Consider the following 12,851-nt stretch of genomic DNA (forward strand, 5'->3'; position numbering starts at 1 on the left):
TTTACGAAATCACTTAAACATATACATGAACAAAGCGTTACATTTTACGTTGCTTAAAATCGTAAGTAAACAGAATTTCAAGGCTGAACCCCAAGGGAAGAGGGATAGTTGGTCCTCATCATTTAAAGAGCTGGAAAATGTGCCAGAATGCTTGAAAAGTATCAAAGGGTGATTATAGGGTTTAATGAAAGACAATGTGTCATATAAAGAAAACAACACAATTGAAGAATCTGAAGTCCGAAGCCCCAGCTGGGGCTCTGCCACTTACTAAGCACATGGGGCAAACTACCAAACTCTCTGGAGTCTGGAATCTAGACCCAACTCTGCAAAAAGGTCATAGATATTTTGCTTATTGGCCTCCAAACATTTTTCAGAGACTCAATTGAGATGAATATATGTCCAAGTAAACCCCAGGTGACTACATAAATTAAGCATGTTTATTAAGCATGGATTATTTATGGCTTGTTATAGAAACTCAAGAGCTAAAAGATTAATCAAATATACTCCACTTTGCAAATAAAAAAAAAAAACAACTGATACCTGAAAGCACTTCAATGACTTAAGATCACAAAGCTAGTGAATGGCAGAAGTGGGACACAAATCTAGGGCCCCTGAACCCCATCTGCTGCCCTTTAGATCCCATGTACCAGGTAAGTTGAACAAAACAGAGAGGGGTCCACAGTTCTCCAGCCCAATTTAAGATACATCACAGAGTAAGCATTTCTCAGTTGCAACTGCTCTTGGACCCAAGATGAACAATGGTGAACGATGGACAAATTTTTGTTTTTAAACTCAAGTCTGAATCTGCCATCGTCCTCATGGCATGGTCCATTTCTACCTTACATAGTAGTATTGCTCTTAAACTTATTAGTTCAGTTTTGCTTATTAGTAGAAAGCTGGAGGAACTTCTCTCTGAATAGAAGTTGGCAGAAAGCTAGAGCTAAAATGACCCTGGGGTTCAGAGAGTCAAAACCTTTCATTTTTATGGATGAGCCCCGGCAATATAAAGATTTATGTAGGTCATGTAGCTCAATGACAACTTGTATTGATAAAAATATGAAATGTATTTGTTTTCTTGACTCATTAAGTATGGCTTTATTAATTACTTGGCAATATTTTTGACTCTATTTTAGATATTTCACAGTATCTCAGAGTTAAGTCTTTGAATATAAAACTAGAAAAAAGCACAAATAATAAAAAAAGATCTTATTTATGGCCATAAAAAATTTTAAGATACTTCATACAATATAGAAAATTAAGTATTAAATAAGAATAATATATCCATGAAAACTGTCACAAGCATAATTTAAAATCATAGAATAACTAATTTAATATGAGGTATCAACTGATCAGACAATATGCATCTGCGTTTCAATAGGTACCAAAAAGCTATTCGATAAAATTTCAAAACAAAACCCTCTAAATAATTTTTTAAACATTTAAAATCAATTGGAATGAATCTTGAGCTTATTATGTTAAAAAACATGTCACTTCCAGAGACCTAAATCTAAGTGTGAGGTATTAGGGCATTCCCATTATTCCAAGCAAAACAAAAATGTCCACAATCATGTTAATATATTCTTGAAATTCTGATCAATACATTAAAGCAGGCCAATTAAAGCAAAAATAAACAACATAAATGTTAGAAGGCAGAAGACAAAGTTGTATTTTCATTTTAAACCCAAAAGACAAGTCACCTGGAAAACTGTGAGGGTTAATAAGTGGCAAAGTGAACATGAACAAAATAATAAGAGTTATTTCCTACAACCTCGCAATAACTGGAAAAACAATGACATGAAATCTGATTTCAAATATCCATTACTTTGACATTGTCTCCTATTAATAACTGGATTCTATATCAACCATTCCAGTGAGTAAATGTAATCTTAACAAAGCCAATTATTTTTCAACTGCTAAATCTAATACACTTCACCTTTTTCATTCATTATTCAATGTTTCATTCATTCCTCCACTGAAACATTTTTATCAATTACCAACAAGTCTTTAGTTCACTCCTACTCCTTTCTTGTCCACCTGCTATCCTGTCCTCCTTGAAACCTTTCTAAATACAGTTAAAATCATACCACTTTCCTGTTTAAAACCCACCAATGCTACCCCGTGCCCACATGAGAGAAAACAGATCTATATCTACTGCAGGCTCATGAGCCCTCATTCACATCCTACACTTTGGTCAAATTAAGTTCTTGCCATTTCATCTTCATGGCATGCTCTTTGCAATCAGTGTGCTTTTACATTTTCAGTTTCCTTTTCTTAAAACAAGTGCTCCCCTTCTTCATCTAGCTGTCTGTCAGCCTCTAAAACTCAGTGAAAGCATAACCCTCTCTCCTGGAAACTTGTAACAGCTCAGGGAGTCATGGCTTGTGTGCATGAGCACTGCACACTGCATTCCTCCTGGCTAATCTTCATCTTTTGTCAGTTTCTTCATCTGCTGTCCTAGATAAAAGTGCATTTAACCTCCTCTTTCTAATTTCTACTACATTTCTGAAATATAGTAGATGACCAGTAAATGTTTATTCAACATTGAGTGAACAACCTTAAATAAGCTACAACACTTTATGGAACTATCTAAAAATCCAAATAAAATTTATTTCATCTTCCTGTGTAGGAAGATAAATTATTTTATAACACATTTATAGATTTAGTAGTTAAAATCCTAATCGCAAGTTGTTGTAGGGTTAAGAATATTTCAAGTATAACTGGATTAATAAGTCAAAACATCGATGACCTTTTAAAAGAAGAATTATGAGGAAAGTCTGTAAGGATTTTAAAAATCTATAGTAACCAAATATTACTGTCCCAGCAAAATAGATTGAAAGATAAATTTAACAAAATTAGCCAAGTAACAAACCCTTGTACTTAAGAATTCAACAAATAAGGAAGGATGGATTGTTATTAAAGACAAAGAGACACACTGGTCAATAAATGATGCTTAGAACATAGGTCAAGTATCTGTAATACTTATTTATATCCTCATCTCGCACATAGCCCATGAAGTTGCAGATGTATTAATTAAATATAAAGTGAGAGAAAATGAGTAAAAATAGAAAGGAGGAATATTTATTAACTCTATGGAGTAAGATACATTTACAGTTTAGAGGTAAAGTTCATTAAGTCTGTTATGCCCACTTAGTACTTTTGTATATAAAAAGAAAGAAAATGAAACATATTTGCTAAAAACATGTATGTTGGTATGTTCAGTATATAAAGAACTCTTATAGGTCTCTAAAAAAATGACCCTAATAGCCCCCAAAATTGGTTAAGAATGTGACCAGATAATTCACGAATTAGAATGCAATGGTAAATAAGCATGAAAAATGATATAATTTATTAAAACTATGCCTCTTCAGATTATAAAATTAGCAAAAATCCTATTTTAATGATACTAAAAATAATACTGAAGGCTGTTAAAGAGGTCATTAATCGGACACTCTGATGCATGGTTGATGGCAGTGAAAACAGTAATAAAATTTTTAGAAAATTTTTAGTGATATCTAGCAGCAGACTGTTGAGAAAAATTTTTTTGAAGTTGATGTTAAGGAAATTATTTTTGTTACAGATTGAATTATGTCTCCCACAATTCACATGCTGAGGTCCTCACAGCACCTCAGAATATAGGCTTCTTTGGGAATAGAGTTGTTGCAGATATAGTTAAGATAAGGTCATACTTGAATACGGTGGTTCCCAATCCAATATGACTGGTGTCTTTATAAAAAGGAGATATTTGGAAACAGATGCATACACAAGAAAAACACCATCTGAAGATTGCAGCTCTGCTGCCACAGGCCAAGGATATCTACCAGATGCTAGAAGAGAGGCTTGGACGGATCTTTCCCTAACATTTTCAGAGGGAGCATTGCCCTTTTAGCATACCTTCATCTCAGACATCTAGCCTCCAGAATTGTGAGACAACAGATTTCTGTTGTCCTAAGTCACTCAGTTTATGGTGCTTTTTTTTTATCAGCCATGGCAAACTAACATAATTTTAAGTCCTGAAAAAAAAAAATTATGTAAAGATCTGCACTTTCATTATTCACAAAAAGAAACCTGGAAAAACGTGCATAATCAAGTATATAAATATGGGTTGAAAACTATGTTGTAGGGATGCCTGGGTGGCTCAGCCAGTTAAGCATCTGCCTTCGGCTCAGGTCATGATCCCAGGATGCTGAGATCCAGTCCTACACCGGGTTCCTTGCTTAGTGGGGAGCTGGCTTCTCCCTCTGCCTGCCACTACCCCTGCTTGCGCTCTTCCTCTGACAAATAAAATCTTAAAAAAAAAAACAACAAGAAAATTACATTCTATGACCTTGATTCAATAATTTGTGACCATTAAAATAAACATATTTAATACACTATATAAGAAATGTTTGTGTGTATATACATATTTACATATATAATATAGATTTAATATACATTATACATGTACCTACTACATATACATAATCAGTATACACACACACACACACTCTCACAATGGCTTTGTTCCCTGACAAATTGCCTTTTGTTCTACATGTAGTTCTTTTGCTTAGTCAAATTCTGATTAAACCTCCGTAATTACCAAAAAACAAACAAAAAAAACCTCTGTAATTACAAGCTGGATGCTCCTTATAAGACTATTCCCAATGCTCCTTGTCTCAAAAGTCCTATCACTGCACAAGGTCATCTTGCAGTTCAGTGACTTAATGCTGTTAATATAAGATCACAATGCATCCATCTACTTTATAGTGAAACCTCCTTTATAATTGGATTAAAGTGAAGTTCCAGGGACTGTACATTTTTTTAATGTCTCAAAATTCCATAAACTAGTTATTTAATTTTTTTAAGCTTACAAAATATTTACTAGGTGAATATCACTATCTATTGAATCACGATGCATAGGAACTTTAAACTATTAAGCTTATAAGAATATATGTAATATAAGTGTGTCTCCTGAGTATTAAACTCAATGTTTCTCGTGCGACCATCCTCAAGAAGGAACTTTGAATGTGATTTAAGGCAACATGTGACCTCCTAAGCATTCAATTTTCCTTCATATGTAAGTGAAATAAGAGGGTTTGGCCAGCATATATCTAAAGCCTCTAGCTCTAAATTCTATGATTTTGTTTCTCTAGATATAATTTTCAGTGTAACAAATATTTAGTCACCAGTGACCACTCAAAATATTAATACCTACTACCTAAATTTGAGATATAATTATTTCACAATTTAAAAGTAAAAATAGCAGCAATGTCCACAATAGCCAAACTGCAGAAAGAGCCAAGATGTCCATGGACAGGTTGAATGGATAAAGAAGATGTGGTATATATATATACAATGGAATATCATGCAGCCATCAAAAGGAATGAGATCTTGCCATTTGCAACGACGTGGATGGAACTGGAGAGTGTTATGCTGAGCGAAATAAGTCAATCAGAGAAAGATATGTATCATATGACCTCACTGATATGAGGAATTCTTAATCTCAGGAAACGAACTGAGGTTTGCTGGAGTGGGGGGGGTGGGAGGGATGGGGTGGCTGGTTGATAGACACTGGAGAGGGTATGTGCTATGGTGAGCACTGTGAATTGTGCAAGACTGTTGAATCACAGATCTCTACCCCTGAAACAAATAATATATGTTTAAAAAAAAAAAAAAAGAAAAAGAAAAAGAAGATAGCAGGAGGGGAAGAATGAAGGGGGGGCAATCGGTGGGGGAGATGAACCATGAGAGACGATGGACTCTGAAAAACAAACTGAGGGTTCTAGAGGGAATGGGGGTGGGAGGATAGGTTAGGCTGGTGATGGGTATTAAAGAGGGCACGTTCTGCATGGAGCACTGGGTGTTATGCGCAAACAAGGAATCATGGAACACTACATCAAAAACTAATGATGTAATGTATGGTGATTAACATAATAAATTTAAAAAAGCTAATGATGTAATGTATGGTGATTAACATAATAATAATTTTAAAAAGTAAAAGTAAAAATTGTTGTGTTGTTGTGTTTCCTTTCTTGGCATTTTATCCTTGCTATAACCCTTTTTGAAGAAAATTTAGATGGAAGAGATCTGAAAGTTTATAAAGATTTTGAGTTCTGGAGGCCTATCTAGCTTAAGAATTCCTTCACCTTTTTTGCTCTAATGTCCTTCTTTGCTCTCTAGTCCTTCAAGGATAAAACAAAACTCCCACTAGTGATATTGTTCACTATCCACTTTGGAAATAGGTTTGCTTAATTTTCCAGCATATCAAATACACATGATTTTTAAGACATGTATACTATGCCTGAAAATCATGAGATGGGAGCTGAAAATAATTCAGAGAAAAGCCTATATTGTAATCAAAGGATTGTTGAATTTCCATTAACCTTTACAGAGTACCTACTATGTGTTGGATATTTTGCATAGCACCTTACCTGCTCTTTTATTGAATCCTATCAATTGTCTTGTGAGGCTATCAATATTCATTAGATCTTGCCAAGGCAGAGGAAATCCTTTGGCCTGGCTCACATTTCCATTGTAATTCAGGATATAATGGGGTGGGTGCTGAATGAGAGATTAATGCTCATACCTCATATACTTTATTGTTCAGTTATGGACTGGGAGGTTAACTTAAAAAATTGAGAGAAAAAACAATACACTATGGTAAGGATAGATGAAAGATATGAACAAGTTGATATGGGAGCATAGAGAAAAGATCTCCTAACTCTGCAGTCAGAGAGGACACTGGGTTTGTAAACAATTCATGGGGGCAATGATTTATGAATGGGCATTTGTCAGTTCAATGAAGCCATTCTTAGAGGAAAAAAATTGCAAAGGCACTGAAGCTTGAAAGAGTAGAGAGTATTAGGAACTGAAACATGGGAGTGTGATAGTAAAGAATTATAAGAAATAATAATATGTAGATGAATAGGGTTTCTTGCATAAAAATCTTGATAGATTCCATTAAGGAATTTAAATTACACTCTAATTATAATGTAGAACCACAGACTGTTTTCAAGCAAGACTGACATGTAACATGATCAGAGTTTTATTTTGTTTTTAAAAATCTAGGCCAGTCCTCTGGACAATAAGGCAGAATAAGATGATATAGAAAGATTCTGCTCTCTGGCCCACTTATATCACAATTCTACACACATGCACAATTGCTAGGTAACAATTTTTTTTTTCTTTTTTTTTAATAAGCTCTAGGCCCAACATGGGCCTTGAACTCATGAACCTGAGATCAAGAGTCCCATGATCCACCAACTGAACCAGCCAGGCACCACAACTAGGTAACAATTTTTAATATGTTGTATACCTGAAAATAATCTAACATTTTGTGTCAGCTATACTCAAATTATTTACAAAACTTTAAGACATATCCAAGCTTAGGGGTGCCTGGGTGGCTCAGTCAGTTAAGTGACCGACTCTGGATTTCGCTCAGATCATAATCCCAGCTTTATTTTGCTGAGATCAAGCCCTGAGACAGGATGGACTCTGTACTCAGCAGGGAGTCTGCTTAAGATTCTCTCTCTCCCTCTGCCCCCAACTCCCCCACCCCCGTGCTCACTCATGCAACTCTAGCATACTCTAAAATAAATAAATCTTTAAAAAGAAAAAGTATCTAAGCTTAAAAGGAAAACAATCTCCCCAATCACTACAAATGAAGTAGCAATTCAAAATTAATAGTGAAATAAAAACCAAAATTGCTCTCAGGGGCATTGGAACAATTTTTTACTCAGCAAGCATTGATCAAGTGACCCCTAAGTGCTAAGCATTGTGCTAGGGGCTAGAGATACAACAATTGAAAATAAAGATAAATGTCACTATTCCTCATAGAACTTCAGTGGTAAGCCCACACCACAGAGTCTGTGCAACAGCTAAAACTTTTTCTACCAGGATAAAACAGTGATTTGATCCAATGTCAACACATACAATATAAATGCATGAGATAAAAACTATGAGCGTGGAGAAACAATAAGGAAACTTTCCATCTACCTGGAAACATAAATGGAAAAAATTTACCCAGGATAAAGGAAACCTCAAGCCTATCTAAGTATAGGTTCAGAATCCACATCAAATTGAAAACTGAAATACATTTATTCTTTTCACATTAAATACTATTAGAAATTGATGATGCGCCTGGCCACAAAAGAAACCTCAGCATGTTCCATAAAAGTGGAATTAAACAATTAAACAAGAAATTAACAGTGGGTTGGCAATTTAAAACTACCACCACCAAACAAAAAACTATGTTTGGAAACTTATAAACATTCCCTAATATGATTTGGGGGGAAAAACAGAAACAGTGGAAATTATGAAATATTAATAACTAAATATTAAACATACATCAACACACATGTACATACATGTACTTCTGGGATAAATCAGTTGTAATAGGAGGCTGACAGCCTTAAAAGTATATTTTAAATATAACAATTAAAATAGACAAGGTAAATATTTAACTCAAGAATCACAGAATAAATTAATAGTAAAAATCAGGATAGTAAAGATGCAAAATAATTATGTAAAATTTTCTGAAAAAATATGTGTAGTGTGAGGTGATATTTCATTGTGGGTTTGATTTGCATTTTTCTGATAATGAGTGATGGTGAGCAGCTCTTCATGTGTCTGTTGGCCATCTGTATGTCTTCTTTGGAGAAGTGTCTATCCAGGTCCTCTGCCCATTTTTTAAACAGATTGTCTAGGACTTTTTTGGTGTTGAGCTGTAGCAGTTATTTATATAGTTTGGATATTAACCTCTTATTTGGTCTATCATTTGCAAATATCTTCTCCCATTAAGTAGGTTGCCTTTTTGTTTTATTGATGGTTTCCTTTGCTGGGCAAAAGCTTTTTATTTTGATGTAGTTCCAATAGTTTACTTTTGCTTTTGTTTGCCTTAAGACATCTCTAGAAAAATGCTGCTATGGCTGATGTCAAAGAATTACTGTCTGTGTTCCCTTCTAGGGGTTTTATGGTTTCAAGTCTTACATTTAGGCCTTTAATCCATTTTGAGTGCATTTTTGTGTATGGTGTAAGAAAGTGGTCCAGTTTCATTAATTTGCATGTAGCTGTCTGGTTTTCCCAACACCATTTGTTGAAGAGATTGTCTTTTTCCCATTGTGTATTCTTGCTTCCTTTGCCATAGATTGACCATATAAGCACAGGTTGACTTCTGGGCTCTCTTTTCTGTTCCACTGACCTATGCTAGAATTTTTTTTTTTATTATTATGCTAGAATCAAAGAGACAAGAAATGACAAGTGTCGGTGAAGATGTGAAGAAAAAGGAACCCTTCCATACTGTTGGTGGGAATGTAAATTGGTACAGCCACTGGGGCAAACAGCAGAGAAGTTCCTCAAAAAATTAAAAGTAGAAGTACCATGTGATTCAGTAATTCTACCTCTGGGTATTTACCCCAAAAAATGAAAATACCAATTTAAAAGATACATGTACCCTTATGTTTTTATTGCAGCATTACTTACAATAGCCAAGGTATGGAAGCAACTGTAGTGTCCATCGCTACATGAATGGACAGAGAATGTTTATACACACACACACACACATATGTATAAAATGGAATATTAGCCATAAAAAGGATGAGATCTTGCCATTTGTGACAACACAGATGGATCTAGAGGGCATAATGCTAAGTGAAATAACTCAGATTGAGAAAGACAAATACCATACGATTTCACTCATATGTAGAATCTATAAAACAGAACAAATGAACAAAAGCAGAATCAAACCTATAAATACAGAGAACAAACTGATGGTGGCCAGAGGGAAGGAGGGTGAGGGGATGGGCAAAACGGCTGAAGGGTAGGAGATACAGGCTTCCAGTTATGGAATGAATAAGTTACGGGAATAAAAAGGCATGGCATTGGGAATATATTCTATGATATTGTAATAGTGTTGTATGGTGACAGATGGTAGCTATTTTTGTGGTGAGCATAGCATAACAGAGTTGTTGAATCACTATGTTGTATACTGAAACTGATGTAAAATTGTGAACCATACTCAAAAAGTTATGAAAGAAAAATTGCTTCTTTAAAGCATAAATAAAAATACAATTCTTTATCAAGACTGGTTACAAAGAAGGAATGTACACATGAACAATACCATTATGTAAAAAGGATGTAACTGAAGATGCAGTGGAAATTTTTAAAAAATTAAAAGTATGCTATAAACATCTTTATGTCAATTAATGCTAAGACTTGAAAGTAATTTTCTAAAAACATTAACAAAAATACACTTTCTAAAAGAAATTACTAACATTTATAGAAAAATATGGAAAACTAAAACCATTACTAAGGAACCTTTATTCAGTAGGAAAATCTCCCCAAGAAAGAACACCAGAAGGTTTTTTAAAGTTTTATGAAGTCCATATCAAGTAAATACCAATGTAATACAAATTTGACTATAGAAGTAAAGTGAACACATAGAATGGAAACAGAAAGAAATGTACATTTTCTAAGGCTAGCATAAGCTTGCTATTAAAATCAGGAAAGGACCGTACAAACTAAGATTATATACCAATACCATATGGGAGAACTCATAAGCAAAATCCTAAATAAATTTTTTGTATTTGGTCCAGCATGGGTGTATACATTTATCCAAGTTGGATTTATCCCCAAAATAAAATAGTGCTTTAACAATATAAAAATCAGACTTCTGCTTCCAGAAAAAAAAAAAAAAAATAGATTTACTTTCCCTATAACTCCCACTAAATACAACTAAGAACTTTGGACCTAATATATAAAATAAGCACATATAAAGCTCTGAAAGTTGGAGAGATGGCATAGTGACTAGTGACTTTAGATTCAAAGTATAATACAGTGATGAGTTTTCTGGGTTTTCTGTTTGCCTCAAATATCCCAAACTGAACATTGTAACCCAGAGATATAAATGGTGCAGACAAGAAAGGCTCCAAGGAAAACCTACTCTCCTTAACAGAGGAACCAAGAAAGGGACAGGCCACTCAGACAAAAACCTTTAGATGATAATTAACCCACTCTAGCCAAACACCACACACAAAATCCTGTGGCCCCCATTTCCACTCCTGTCAGTGAAGGTCAAAAGCAATGCCTAGACTTCTACCCTTGCTGGACTGTAATAAGGTACTCCAATCCCCCCCTACTGGCTGGAGTGCTGTCAGAGAAGGCCAAGTAGGGAGTTGGAAATCACACAGACAGCCTGAACTTCTCCCCTGTGAAAGTAGTAATGAGACACCCTTTCCCTCCTCAATGGAGTTTTATTAAAAGAGACCTACTGGAAAGTCAGGACTTTCATCACTGCTCAGCCATAACAAAATCACCCCTCAATGTCAGTGGTGGCTACACAGGAAGCAGCAATTAGGCACCTATTCCCCTCTAAGCTAGGGCAGTATAAGCAGAGACCCGGGAGGAAGCCTCAACTCCAAGGCATGCCCACTGCAGTAACAAAAAGTTTCTCCACCTGGGTATCTATGGAAACTGAGGGCGAAAAAACCCTAAATTTCCATCTCCATCTAGAAGAAATGAGTCAGAATTCTCATTCAAGTACCAGAGCACTGTCAGACAAGATAAAATACAAGATTTAAGTAAGACCCGAAGTCTTAAAATACTCAAAGTGTCCATATTAAAATCACTTGTCATACCAGGGACTTTAAACTGAATGAGGAAAGACAACAGATGCCAATGTGATAATCCAGGTGTTAGAAGTATCTGAACAAGGATTTTAAAGCAGTCAATAAAAAAAATGTTTCAACAAACAATTTAAAATATGTCTGGAACCAATGAAGAGAAAGTTTTATGGAAGGAGTAGACAGTCTCAAAGAAATTGAAGATATGAAAAACAAATGGAAATTTTAGAAATAAAAAAATACAGCCACTGAAATATTACTAAGCGGATGGACTCAACAGCCACTTGAAAGAAAAAAATCAGTGAATTTGAATATAAAACAGTAGAAATTACACAGTCTGAACTGCAGAGCCTGAAAGTAAGTGTTAGGGACATGTGGGATTATGATAAAAAATTTAAAAATATAATATTCATCTCATTGGAGTCCCAGAAAGACAGAAGAAAAGGGAACAGAATTCTGAGTCTTCTCAAACTGCTCTAACAAAATATCATAGATTGAGTAGCTTTAGCAATAGACATTTACTTCTCACAGTCCTGGAGAATGTTAAGTCCAAGATCAAAGTGCTATCAGATTTGATTCTTGGCTAGGGCTCTCTTCCTGGCTCACAGTGGTCCACCTTCTCACTGTATCCTCACATGACAGAGGGAGCTCTGGTCTCTCTTCCTATTCTGATATGTTAAAAAAAAAAAAAAAAAGACGACGACAGCAGGAGGGGAAGAATGATGTGGGGGGATATCGGTGGGGGAGACAAACCATCAGAGACGAGGGACTCTGAAAAACAAACTGAGGGTTCTAGAGGGGAGGGGGGTGGGGGGATGGGTTAGCCTGGTGATGGGTATTAAAGAGGGCATGTTCTGCATGGAGCACTGGATGTTATACGCAAACAATGAATCATGGAACACTACATCAAAAACTAATGATGTAATGTATAGTGGTTAACATAAAATAATAAAAAAATAGTTAAAAAAAAAAAAAAAAAAACACTGATCCCACCATTGTGCTCTACCCTCATGACCTCATCTAAACCTCATTGACTCTCAAAGGCCCTATGTTCAAATACAATCACATTAGGAGTTAGGGCTTCAACATCTGAATTTGGGGAGGGCACAAACATTCAGTTCATAACAGAGCTGGAAATGTATTCAATAAAAAATGCCTAAAAAATTCTTCAAGTTTTGCAAAAAATAACACACAAATCTACAGAATAAGCTGATAAACCATATACAGGACAAACTGAAAAATTCATGTCAAGACACA

The 12,851-nt window shown here is 35.1% G+C and overlaps 1 protein-coding gene across 1 annotated transcript in view; it reads right to left on the minus strand.

The window, feature by feature from the left end:
- UNC13C (unc-13 homolog C) overlaps positions 1–12,851 on the minus strand; it is a 559,379-nt gene that overhangs the window by 450,723 nt on the left and 95,805 nt on the right. The gene's annotated exons all lie outside the window — the stretch shown is intronic.

This window comes from Halichoerus grypus, chromosome 8, assembly GCF_964656455.1.
Source record: "Halichoerus grypus chromosome 8, mHalGry1.hap1.1, whole genome shotgun sequence".
Classification (NCBI taxonomy): domain Eukaryota; kingdom Metazoa; phylum Chordata; class Mammalia; order Carnivora; family Phocidae; genus Halichoerus; species Halichoerus grypus.